Genomic DNA, 14,374 nt, shown 5'->3' with positions numbered 1-14,374 from the left:
TTTCAATCTCCATTTCCTTCCTGCTCATTGTAATGTACCGGAATGGAGGGAAGATGGAGAGCAGCAGAGACTGAGGTGAGTGCTGTCCCTGCACTGAGTTCATCTCAAGTCTTTTTTGAGTCTGCAATGGAGAGATTCCTCTCTGGTTTCATATCAAGGAACAAGTTCAAGGAAATACATTTTGTTGACTCAAATGCAACTCCACAACAGCATTCACCAGACTGAAGTTTAGACTAGACTGCAGAAATGTCTCTGGAGAGTGTTGACTTAAAGCTCTCTTTAAGAGTTAATTCAGGACTTGGTGAGACTGGGTTGAGATAAGACAGCTCTGTTTGAATCAGCTGGAGCTACTTTATCAGCAATAGTGTGAGCCTGTGTACACATATTTATACCAATGTTTTTGTGTGTTGATTTATGCACAGTTGCTGGCTGGTTTGTATTGACGTTACAGTTTTACCACTACACCACAATTTATGTTTAAGAAATGTGAAATTGATCTTGAATTGTCACCTAATGGCTCTTTCTGTTCTTTATCTCAGACATCCACAGAGACTGTCTCTCCACAGCAGCCATAATCAATACAGTTTGCTCTCTGGATCCCTTTTAGAGGAACTAAAGTGCTTTCAGAATGCTGCGGTCATGATATGGTTTCACAACTGCAGCACTACAGTGCTCTATCTGACATTTGAAATTGTAGCGATGGGGTTGTATGTGGAGGGTCAAAGGTGAGGCAGGGCGGTGTGTGTCATCGTTTATCAGAACTGATATGATGCCTGGATTAACAGTGACATTTTACCTCTCACCCACGGTCAATGTCTAATTGCACTACTTCACCTCATTCTACCTCACTTCATTTGTGTAATAACCAATATTGTCTGCAATCAGTATATTCTGCATTTTCCAACATATATAACCATCAGATATTGTACATACAGTGGGTGATACATGTGGCATCAAATAAGGTGTTGTAGGGGTCAAAAACGAACTTCAAACTACATGCACTACATGACAACATGTACCACTAATTGTGACAAACACACAGAGAATAATCACCAATTATGCAGTTCCTCTCTGCTCTACGGAGCATTTTGGCATGCTTCAGTTCATTGTTTTGGTTTTATGGCCCACAACTTTACTGTTTTGGTTCACTCTCATCAATATTGTTTTCAGCAGCTGCAGCAGGCAGATGTCTTTAGTAAAAAAGCTCTGACAAAACCACTGTACACTACCTACTGAGCACCAAACAGAAGATGGACACAGTTAGCAACTAGCTAGTGAACAAAGTGGAGCATTTACAGACAAAATCATCACTGGCAGAAATGTAATATAATATTCATAGGTATGTTTTCATTAGTGTATAATCACTTGTTGTTACTATAGAATGGGCCGCTTTATCTACAGAGGGTCCTCTTCTACGGAGTGTGTCATGTTGAACCCCCATGTTTCTACAGTAGCCCAGAAGGGACAAACCAAACACTGGCTCCAAATAGGGTCTTTCACAATTTTTTGGTTGTTGCAAGTTTCACAGCCATCATAATTTCTCCTACACGCTTGCAAGGCGAGCGGTATTGTTGCAATCTGTAACTTCACTGCTAGGTGCCACTAAATCCTACACACTGGTCCATTAAAAGGAGAGTGAATACACCCCTATCTAGAATTAGTGTCTGCTTTGTCCCTTCTGGGCTGTCCGGACCTTTAATGTATTATTGTTTGTGATTTGTAACTTATAATACAGTGCTGTATCTGTATTACAAAAAAATCAATTGACCCCACTATCTACATACACATTTCCATGACATTTAAAAAAGTCTATTAATCATACTATTAAGAATGATGGTGACTATTACCACAAACACAAATTTTGATATCATGACAACTCAAACCTTAGGATAGGATGAACATTTTGTCCCTTTCACCACACAGGGGCAATGTTGCTACATAAGTGTAAGTCAGAGCTCATTGTGCAAAGAGGTAGCAATACCCTGTGCTCTCTGCAAAATAGTACCACATGTTATACTGTGATCAAAGTTAAGATGACACAGAGCCATCTGGTAACCGAGGGCCGGCTTGGTGGAAATCTGTTCTCTGTGGTCTGTTTTGCTTTCGTCAGGTGAACTGGAAGGAATTTGTAAGAACAGGTTAAAGAGAAACAATAACGGGTTTACAGCAAACATCAAGATAAAGAGAAAAAAATGAGAATTTGAAACTTTTATGATTCAGAAAATGACATATAATCCTATAAGAAAGAAAGTCTGCATCCACTTGCACATGCACACACATGCTTGCATGCTTGCACACGTGCATCCCATGAACTTATGCAAATGCAATTAGGGTAGTTTTAATAATGCATGACAGAGGATTCATTTTTTATTCTGCCTAATTCACACCTAATGGCACTTCCTGCGCCTCATAACCTTGGAGGCACACACACACCCGCACATACACACTCTGCATTTCGTCTGTAAGTTGATCATACATGTCTGTGTGTTAGTGTGTGAGCGTGAACATTTCTGCAGTTCACACCTTCCAGCACATCTGCTCTGTGAATAACAACAAAGGACGTGTTTGATACGCACCGCATCTCATTTTAAACACACATCATACACAGCGGTTGACGGGTTGTAAAGTAATCCCGCACTTCTATTTCCTACGACTCTTCATTCCTCCCCTCTCCCTCTGAGAGTTGAGTTTTTTTATCCTTCTATCTCAACCCAATCTTTTAACAGTGGGCTGTTGTGCATTGCGCTTGCATGCTGTGTCACTCTCTGCAATACAGTTTCAATATCCTGTGCGATTCAATTCAATTTGCTTCATTAGCGTGGCATTCAAAGCAGTGTATTACTGAGTCTTTACATCCCTGTGCAGCTCCCCCCAGCGGCCCCCTCATCTCTTCCTCCTCCCTGTTGTTTCAAAACATCAAAGGTTAGATTAATCACAATCCTCAGAGGAGACAAATGACTGAAAGAAGTCTGCTCTTTGTTATGAAACCCTCGTCATGGATTTCAGCAGAGGGGAGATATTGTAATATATTTTCCATCCCACCCATGGACTCTAATAGTGCAGCATCTTGCTGTGTGCTTTGATGTCCCAGAGAGAATTGAAAGGGCCCCCAGTGTTCCCACACAGTGATTTTGCTTTTATCCTCCTTATGGGAAAAAAAAGAAGCTCAGCGGTGGCGTTACATGCATCAGTACAAGATGAAAAGTAGCCATGTTAGAGGAGATTGCACATACAGAACGAATGCATGCCTGCACACACACACAGAAAATATTACATTTTCATACTCAAAAAAAGGACAAAAGCTAGGTGACTGCCAGAGCATTTTATAGCGTGCAGTCCTTTGGAGAGCAGAAAATAATAGGTCTGCAGGTTGGACAGCCTTGATGTCAATAGACGAGGCCTATTCAGGTGCCAAAAACACATTTTCAGAGGAAGGTACCTGTGGAGGCATATTGTGTCAAGGTCACCCTGTGTGTAGGTGTGTGCTGCTTCATACAAATGCCCCTGTCTAAAAAAAAAAACACTTTGTTGTATCCTGTCATGAATGCATGCATGTACTCTATGCACTTGCTTGTGGTTGTTGGTCCATTTATGCATGCTAAATGCCTCACCGCGCCTGACCATCATCACTCTGCTACACGTCTGCTTTGATCCGACCTATACCAGCCTGCACCCCCAGCCCGTTCTCCTCACCACTTCCAAGGAGCATAAATCAAATCCCATGTTCCACCTCTGCGTGTGTCATCCCGCCCCCTGAGGAGAAATCTTGCAATCCTGACCTCTACCAATCCACGTTGGTTCTTCCCCCCCCCCAAAAAAGGGAGCATTCAGATAATCATAGGAAGAAAACACACTGTGAGCTCTCTGCCATCTTTCACTTTTTTTGGACTTTTTTTCCCTCAGGAAGTTTGAGCCAGAAAATAGCGAGGGGGAGGAAGGGGATGACAATGCTAAATATTTCATGTTTTCCTCTTGGTAATTCCGTATGGTTGGAACGAGACCTCGTTTTCCTCAGAAACATAAGCAACTGTGGGAATGATTGCGGGAAGCTCTGTGTTTCTATCTATTTTTTGCTTCTCTGCTCTGAAATAGGCCTGGATGGTGATGCATAATGCATGGGGCTTCCTATGTGGAGCTGGAAAGGGCTGTGGGTCCTGGGGGATCAGCCGGGGAAAGGGTGTCCAGATTCGCATTCTGCAGGGTAGGGCCGGGCCCGTCAAAGAAAGGAGATGGAGGGAAAAGATTACTTTGCCCCGTACTCAATCCTGTGTTTGTGTGTTAGTGGTACAGATTTCTATAATGCTCTTTTAAGTTGTATACAGCATATTTAGAGAAACATAATTTTAGAAATATAGCATTTATTTTTGTTTATTTATTTCAGTCTCTTAATTGTTTTTTGTCTGCTTTCATTTTTTCTCATAAGTAGAGCGGAAGCTTCAGTGGACATTTAAAGGATCAGTCTGCAAGATTTAGTGGTGTCTAGCGGGGGAGTTTCATATTGCAGCTAACTGAACACCGCTGGCACCTGTATTTAACAACCTGAGAATGAAAACGGGCGTAGGAGAAACTACACTGGTTGCAAAACTCGCCAAAAACACAGAAGGCCTTATCTACAGCCAGTGTCTGGTTTGACCATTCTGGGCTACTGTAGAAACATGGTGGTTCAACATGGTGGACTCCGAGAAAGAGGACCCACCCCCTCTGTAGATAAAAATGGCTCATTCTAACAAAAACACGATTCCTATATACACTACACTACTGACACTACTGAAAACATACCTGAAATCTGATCTTTTCTATTCAGATCTGGTCCTAAAGCAGATACAGGTCTAATTGCAATAATTTGCAATGTGACCCGAGTTGCTCTTTTGCTTAAACACCTTGCTGCAAGTCTTGTGGAGAGGCGCTGACAGATAAAAGTAGCCCTTGACATCCTGAAATTTTGGATGAAATCTGTTTCTGTGAATCCATTCACATCATGATCTCATCACTCTGCATCCACACACACAACACTACTACAGAAGTAGCAGCCATTGCTCCACAAAAAGCCATAATAAAAATGTGGCTCTCTTTCTCCTCATCTTCCCTATCATCTGCTCACAAATTCACTGGTTTCCACTGCACAAAGACTTTTAAATGAAAGCGGAAACGCTGACTTCACTCGCCTTCCTGTTAACTTCCATACAGCAGCGTGTGACATTGTATGATATATTGTTCTTTTGCACCTGTGGGTCAGTTCAGGACTGTAAACTGTTCACACTGGAATCTGATATTAGCCACATTTAAAAAATAATGTGAACAGCCAAACAAAAAATTAGACCTGAGCAATAAATTTAAATTGAGAGTTAAGGCTTGCAGTGTTAAATCTAGCAATATTGTTTTATGTTGTATTCATTTACCAATCAAGACAGCCTGTGAAAACAGTTCATGTCTGAGAAAACAAGCCTAAAATGTCATCAGGATCCTCTCAGCTTGGAGACAACTAATGTATGTCACGTAGTCCTATGTATTTCCTAATATTTCCCAAATAACAAAAAACAATACATTGGTATCATTCTGTCTTTGTTCCTGCTTTTAAACCCATCCCAGCCTTGGCTGTGCAGGTTTCAGCGAGGCGAGGAGAGGGGAGGGGAGAAGAGGAGCTGCTGGTGGGAATGAAAGCCTGTTCTGCTGAGACAGTTGGTTGCCAGTCCATCTGGGTAGAGATGGAAAGTGCTCCAGTTGTCACAAACATTGTGCATTTCTGTCTGCGCCCTCTACAGAAAACACTGATGCGGGAAAAAGGAAGAAGACAAGGATGGGTGAAAAAAGAAGTGATGTAAGGGCAATGTGGGAAAGAGTCAAGAAAATAAAGGGAAAGGTAGATTGTTACATCACATTTATTCCTCACTGTAAGGCTCATGAACATCCGTCACTGCCTCTGACACGTGGCGTGGGAGTGGAATGAGAAAACTTTGGCCCAGGTTCATGTCTAATTTCTCTTAGTTATTTGGCCTTTCCGCTTGTAAAGCTTTCAATCTCGGAAGCCTTCGGGGGGTCCAGATTATCTCTTTCGTTTGGAGAAAATGAGCTGAGCTGGAAGCTACATTACCTCCCCTGCCTTATGTGAGCTCATTTTTCCCACACCACCATTAGCTTGCTAAAGCCATTTGGAGATGCACAGTGGAGTGTTTCCATGTTCATCAGTAAGTGCCTGGCATTCCTTCAGTCAATTATCACCAGAACTGTCTCTGTGTGATAATTTACGCCTCGGGCTTGTGTCTCTGCGCCAGGATGGATATACAAGGGACACTTTTATGGAGGTTTTGAGTAGAGATTTCAAAACTCAAACTAGTATTCAGTCATTACTGCTCCATACTCACACTTGAGCTTGGGTGCAGTGCAAGTAGCATTATTTAAAGAATGGGCTGTAATGCATAGCTAGTTAGTGGTTTAATTGCACAGCTTATATTTTTACTGAAAGAAAAACAGAAAACCTACAAAATATTAGGTCGAAAAACTATTTTTTTTACTAAATTATGTTTTAAGTATTGTGTTTGCATGTGTCTCTCTCTGTGTGTGTGAGGATATTTCAATTTGTCTTTGGATGTGTAGCGTGCAAATTCATAATGTTAGATTAACTACAACATTTCTTTGTGGTGCTACTTGGGAATAACTACATTTGTTTTTGCTACATAATGATTTGTAGCTGTACACAGTCTCCCAGGTAATATACCCTGATACACTTCTTAAATGCAGTACGCCTATGTTATGTTATATTTCTTGTACATTTTTAACACAAAAAAAAGATTTAAAGGAGGCACACATCATTAAACACTAATACCATTCAGCTTTCGCACTACTATGTGTTCACATTTAGTCTCTTAATATCATCTAAAGCACTAGGATAAGGTTAGACCTTAATAAATATTGAAAAACTCAGACTACCCACAATTTCTCCATAACCTCAACCAATGTCCATTTGTTGCCTAAACCTAATCCCACACAGACATAGGATGCAAACCCTGGTCTTCAGTGTCAAAGTCCTGAGCTTCCTACATCCACTATCCATCTCAACCACCATTTATATGCGGTACAAAAATGTAGCACTTCCTTCACTCATACTAATGTGGCTGGTGAGCATCCAGACAGCCATTGCGTTTCCTGTCACAACGTAATTTGGGGAAAACAAATTAGTGGCATATAAACGTAATTTCTAAGAGACAGGATTGGATTCATCACGTTACTTTGTTTTAATGAAGAGGAGTGAAGAAAACAGTCCGCACTGTCATCTGTGTTACTGAGTCACACAGAAGTCATAATTGAATGTGGTCTTCCACATTATGAGAAATCTGTGCTTTTGTGTCAAGTAAGTGCATACATAATTTCTTTTGAATCCTTTGTCCATAGGTACAAAAGTTGACTCCACCCCTTACAATGAAAACTATTATATAGAGAGGGAATTACATGTAAATAACGGCTATTGTTGAATTGTGCCAGCCACAGGTAGTATCAAGAAGGGGTTTGATAAACTGTAAATCCAAATTAATATATGTTTGAACAAATGCTTGAAACAATAATGTGTGTCTGGGATGTTTTTCCCTAAAAAAAGAATAATTTCCATAAAAAGGCATCTACTCTTTCTACTTCATTCAGGGACATTCCACATTAGCCACCTCATTGTTCATTCCACGGTTGTGTCAATCCAGAAAAGTACCGGGCCAGTTATACTGGATTGAGGTTACAAATAATTATGAACGTTGAATGGTATCCATAGTAACAAGTGTCCTTGGTCCCACAAACACAGCTGCTATAAACATAGAGGTGTACAATTTATGATCATTCTACACTCCTTTTGTCTCTTACTGTATGTCTGCTTTAACTCAACTTGTAGGCTTTGGGGTTAGCATAGTAAACTTAAGCCAGTTATCCATCAAGGACACATCAGTGATTTTGGTGTCTGCTCATCAAAATGTGCTAACCTGAGGTATCGCAAATATATTCGGTCAATTTTTTAAATGTAAATGGAGCTGCAACGAAAACGCAAGACAGTAACAGAATCCCACTAGACTACACCTTAGCCTTGTGTGATTCATAACTCCTGAGCCAAATGATGAGTTTCGAGGCCTGTGTGTGGTGCCGGTAGCTTGAAGCGATGTTATTCATGCTGAGCTGATTTTACGTTGCTGTGGCTCTGCTGGGTTCAAGGCTGCATTGTGTTTTCACGGATAATCGTGTGGTTAAAGTGGCACATCAAACAAGCAAAGAGGCTTTTAAATGTCACTTCTAGGTCTAAACTATAATTGGTTATCCAGCTGATTTGTCCAGACTTTTAAACTTGGCCCTCTATAACTGCTTCTAACCTCACTTTTCTGCCTCTCCCTGGCCGCACTGTCTCAGCTAACATTTATTGCCAGTTATAGACCCTATGAATAATTGATCCCGATTCTATTTAAGATCCTGACGAGGACAAATGGTACGGGGCTGCACTGGCCAATATTTCTCCCTCCACTGCCCTAATAGGAGCCCTCTTTACCCGAACTACCGCAGTCATTTTTCCTGCCTTTCATATTCTCTCTTGTCTTCCCCTTCGTTTCCTTTCCTTAGTGCATCGTACCTTCTTCCAAGTCCCTGGCGCTATTTTAAGAACTGGAATCATTCCAGACGGTATGAAGGGTATTATAGCGGCGTAGCTGCATGACGGATGATGCCAGCGTTGGCCAATAGCGGATCAGCGGGGTAAGGATTTATCTCTGTGGTTTTGTGGCGAACTGTCCCTTTAGTGTCATAACCAGGGAGATCATTTGGAAACAGCGACACGGGACCATAGAACATCTATTAGTGATATGAGCCGAACACCACAATCAATGCTTATCACATTGGGCCTTTGTGCCTGTGAACTCAGTCCAATTTATTAAGTGTGTGTGTGTGTGTGTGTGTGTGTGTGTGTGTGTACGTATACGTGTGGATCTTGTGTGGCTGCAGGGGAGAGGTACAGTAGATCATCCACATGAGTGTGTCATCGTGCTCAGGCCATTGAACGGGCTGGATCCAACTTCAGAATGGCAGATCATTAGACTGTGTACATGCTGCAGGGGGAACAGAGGATATGGATCCAATAGACTGTAATGGACACACACTCACACACACATATAGATAGGCGTGTGATTCACTTCAGCACCAACCATAATGAGCAATTCACCATCATGTTGTAGCAGTTATCTTGCTCCTTCTACTGTGAAATCACTGGATGAGTTCAGTGTTTGAAGATCTCTCGCTGTGGAGTATCCCCGCAGAAGTTACTCTGGCCAAACACTATCTGTTTCTGTACACTATGTGACTCTTCCGACTGCACTGGCATTTTGCTCAGCAGTGAGGTGCGAGATGTAAGAGCGATGTGAAAAGAAGATGGCACGCTGACAGAGCTCGGGAGCTTGGGATTTGTGTAAAGCAAACCTGCCCGGTATCACTCACTGACAGCTGGAATCCTGCGCTCACACTATGTTCTAAATAGAGAAATGGCTAAACTGATGAGTTACATACAGAGACCTGCTCTTCTTGTTAGTGTCTTGTCAATCTCCCTCGTCTAGCTTTCTCTCTCCTTCTCCCCTCTCGCCTGTCTTTATCGCCTGCATCATCCACTTTTTTGGTTTCTCATCTCGTACTCCGGCACCAGCTCTTGAACAGCAATAAATCTCTCCATCAAAGATTTCTGTATATTAAGACGTAATAGGAGAGGTCTATAAAAGTAGTTTGAAGTGGGCAGACAGATGAAAGGCCGGAGAAATGAATAAAGGGCAGGTTGTATCCAAGATTGATTTGATAGATGGAGTTCTATCTAAGCCTCTGTGCTCTAGCTGCTCTGCTCTGCTTTGCTGCAAATAAAGACAATCTGCAGGATAAGAACCCCGACTGCTCAGTCACAACCACTCAGACTTACAAAATTTGCTTTTAAACTGCATTACTATTTCATCTTTATATCTTGATTTTGTAAAGGACGAGATAGTCAAATGGAATCTAGAACACCCTTCCTTCCTTTCATCTACCTGATAATGGGTAAACATCCTCAGCAGAGCTTACAGAAACACTGCACAGTCACTTCTATGAAATAACCCTGATGATGTCATGCTTGAAGACTTCATATTAACCAGGCCAGTGTTCCTCAAAACCATGTCCACCAGTATTAGACTAATATGTAGTGTTAGGCCCATCAGAAACTTGCTCTTAAAATTAGGTCCCATTACTTTAAGCCTAAAAAGCCAGGCTAACTCAGAGTGTGTTTCCATGGTAACAATCAGTAACACCTGCATCAAATGACACATGGCTCATACTTGGTTTGCTAACAGTATTGTGTAGTGAGCAATAAATAGTTTTCATAGAGGTCAGTAATCAAGCTCTCCTCTGTGGCTGAAAAATAAAGCCAAAGCGGAAGTGCAAAAAACTGCAGTTCCTCAAATGGCAGAGACATGTTTACAGGCACAAAAAACAGTTTTGGCCTCTATATGACAACTGTACGGGGATTAGTTTTTTATATAACTCACCCGTTAAAATTAGATTAAAGTTAAGCATAATTAATGGCGTGGCCACTTTGAGTGACAGGTGGGTGTTCTGTTACAGGTCTGCAGTGCATTGAGATTTTATGCTACTGGAAGATTTTGTATTGTACAAAATCTGCTGCTGTATATAATTTATTCATTCATAAGTCATTGAAAACATATTTTCCAACATTTTCTTGGAGTGAATGGAGCTAAGGGGTTTGACGTGGTTGTTCAGTCAACTTAATTAACCCAGAATTCATGGCAAATTAGTCCCACTTAATTTCTGTGCAACTGATGAATTTAGACAGAAGTCTGACTATTTGTTAAATCTAAGATATAGGCAAAATCTGTATTTGTGAAACTGGCCTCATATTGGATGTTGCTGTGTGTCCTTTATGTAGAGAAGTAAAGCTGTGGAGGTTTGGATGACCATATTTTGCATCTTAACAACAGACATTTCCATTTCCCTTTCTATTAACCGTAATCATGATCTTTTCCTCTCTATAAAGATATCTCTTTATAGAGATTACCATTCTCGCATCTCAAGTTCCTAATTAGACTATAAACAATGGCACTGAAGAGGAAGTCTTGGCTGGGATATCTGTTATTCGGATATCCACTGGCTACACCGGAAGCCCCAGAACATTGGCTGTGGCCCCCAGAGGCCAAATCACTGTCAGACTATGGCCAATGGGTTCCGAGATTGCAGAATTTATGGCTACTGACTTGTTGTCATTTGAGGCCATCTATATGCAGTATACAAGTATTATACAAGTATAAAAAACATTTGTTGGCATGCATTTCATAGACAGATATCATGAATCTAAGAGTGTACATATCTTAGTGCACAGATGCTGTTTATTTCTTTGGATTTCACTGGAACTTAACCCTAACCCTGTGATGCAGAAGCTCTACACTAGCCTGATAATAATTAATCTATAGAAAATACTGGATCCTTGGATGTCTGTGGAATTTGAAATTGAAGGTGTTCTGCTTACTGGCCTCAGTGCAGAGGAAGCAGCCTTCAAAAGTGAAGTGTAACCCTGGGAGAACAACCTCTGTGCACTTGGGTACGTCATGTTCACTTGAGCACACTTTTATATTTCCCTGTTCTCCTTCGATCAGTCATTGAAATGCACATATTTTAATTCCATGTCACTTCGAAAAATAGATCTGCCTACACTTGTGACTGAGTGATCATTACATTCAGTGTAGCACACTGTCATGGAACATGTTGAAGTGACTTCTTAGAGCTCAGGGCTAATCACTGGACCTCTCTGATAACTCCTCTGAGAGACAAAGAGGAATGTTGTGAAGCAAAATCATTTGTATGTTGAGTACTTGGGGTGGGTAGAAGTTTTATGGTGCGATCACACCTTCAGTTTATCAGAGTTGATTTCAGTCATAGCGGACATTGCACTTCTCTATTTTGGTTATTTTAAGACACAGTCAAGTCTCTTCGCTTGGGTGTAACATAAATCTGGTTAAAGTCAGGATATAGTGAAGGTTTTAGCAAATATGATAAAAAAAAAAAAAGTTTTATAAGAATGACTTACAGCTGCTGCTTTACTTTCACAAAGATATCTGTATTGCTAACTGTGTTTGGATTCATAGTGTGAGCATTCACTGTGAGTTGCTGGAAACTGTCTGTACTGTACACTGCCTCATTTTATGTGTGATTGCTGCCATGTCTCCATGCGTTTGAGTGTAGCTGCTCACAAAATAACATTATACTTGAGCAATATAACCAAATAATAGAGCATTGTTTTAACAGTGTTAAACAGAGTATAGCTCACTGAGCCATGTTGGAATTTTCTGTAAAACTGTAGGTCCTGTATATAATGCAAGGAGTGTTTGTGGTAAAAAGTTAGAATGCTACTGACAAAAATAAAGTTGGCTTAATAATAATAATAATAATAATAATAATAATACATTTTATTTGTAAAGCACTTTTCATAAAAGAATCTCAAAGTGCTACAGAAACCAAGAAAAACACAAAATAACAAAAAACACTAAGGGCAATAACACATTAAAATCAGCAACCAATAATAATACAAGTGATAAAATACATTAAGAAAAACAGCTAAAAGAGGAGCTGAAGTGCATAGTGAAATTAGAAAAATCTAAGGACAACTTAAGAGCGCCTGCCTCAACAAAAAAGTTTTAAGCCCTTTTTAAGTGTCCACAGACTGGGGTTTTCACAAAAAACAGGTTTGGCCTCTATATGACAACTGTACGGGGATTAGTTTTTTATATAACTCACCCGTTAAAATTATATTAAAGCTTAAGTTAAGCATAATTAATGGCGTGGCCACTTTAAGTGACAGGTGGGTGTTCTGTTACAGGTCTGCAGTGCATTGAGATTTTATGCTACTGGAAGATTTTGTATTGTACAAAATCTGGTGCTGTATATAATTCATTCATTCATAAGTCATTGAAAACATATTTTCCAACATTTTCTTGGAGTGAATGGAGCTAAGGGGTTTGACATGGTTGTTCAGTCAACTTAATTAACTCATAATTCATGGCAAATTAGTCCCACTTAATTTCTGTGCAACTGATGAATTTAGACAGAAGTCTGACTATTTGTTAAATCTAAGATATAGGCAAAATCTGTATTTGTGAAACTGGCCTCATATTGGATGTTGCTGTGTGTCCTTTATGTAGAGAAGTAAAGCTGTGGAGGTTTGGATGACCATATTTTGCATCTTAACAACAGACATTTCCATTTCCCTTTCTATTAACCGTAATCATGATCTTTTCCTCTCTATAAAGATATCTCTTTATAGAGATTACCATTCTCGCATCTCAAGTTCCTAATTAGACTATAAACAATGGCACTGAAGAGGAAGTCTTGGCTGGGATATCTGTTATTCGGATATCCACTGGCTACACCGGAAGCCCCAGAACATTGGCTGTGGCCCCCAGAGGCCAAATCACTGTCAGACTATGGCCAATGGGTTCCGAGATTGCAGAATTTATGGCTACTGACTTGTTGTCATTTGAGGCCATCTATATGCAGTATACAAGTATTATACAAGTATAAAAAACATTTGTTGGCATGCATTTCATAGACAGATATCATGAATCTAAGAGTGTACATATCTTAGTGCACAGATGCTGTTTATTTCTTTGGATTTCACTGGAACTTAACCCTAACCCTGTGATGCAGAAGCTCTACACTAGCCTGATAATAATTAATCTATAGAAAATACTGGATCCTTGGATGTCTGTGGAATTTGAAATTGAAGGTGTTCTGCTTACTGGCCTCAGTGCAGAGGAAGCAGCCTTCAAAAGTGAAGTGTAACCCTGGGAGAACAACCTCTGTGCACTTGGGTACGTCATGTTCACTTGAGCACACTTTTATATTTCCCTGTTCTCCTGCGATCAGTCATAGAAATGCACATATTTTAATTCCATGTCACTTCGAAAAATAGATCTGCCTACACTTGTGACTGAGTGATCATTACATTCAGTGTAGCACACTGTCATGGAACATGTTGAAGTGACTTCTTAGAGCTCAGGGCTAATCACTGGACCTCTCTGATAACTCCTCTGAGAGACAAAGAGGAATGTTGTGAAGCAAAATCATTTGTATGCTGAGTACTTGGGGTGGGTAGAAGTTTTATGGTGCGATCACACCTTCAGTTTATCAGAGTTGATTTCAGTCATAGCGGACATTGCACTTCTCTATTTTGGTTATTTTAAGACACAGTCAAGTCTCTTCACTTGGGTGTAACATAAATCTGGTTAAAGTCAGGATATAGTGAAGGTTTTAGCAAATAAATTATGATAGAAAAAAAAAAGGTTTATAAAAATGACTTACAGCTGCTGCTTTACTTTCACAAAGATATCTG

Source organism: Dicentrarchus labrax, unplaced genomic scaffold (assembly GCF_905237075.1).
Source record: "Dicentrarchus labrax unplaced genomic scaffold, dlabrax2021, whole genome shotgun sequence".
Taxonomy (NCBI): Eukaryota; Metazoa; Chordata; class Actinopteri; family Moronidae; genus Dicentrarchus; species Dicentrarchus labrax.
Note: the sequence above shows the minus strand (reverse complement) of the source record.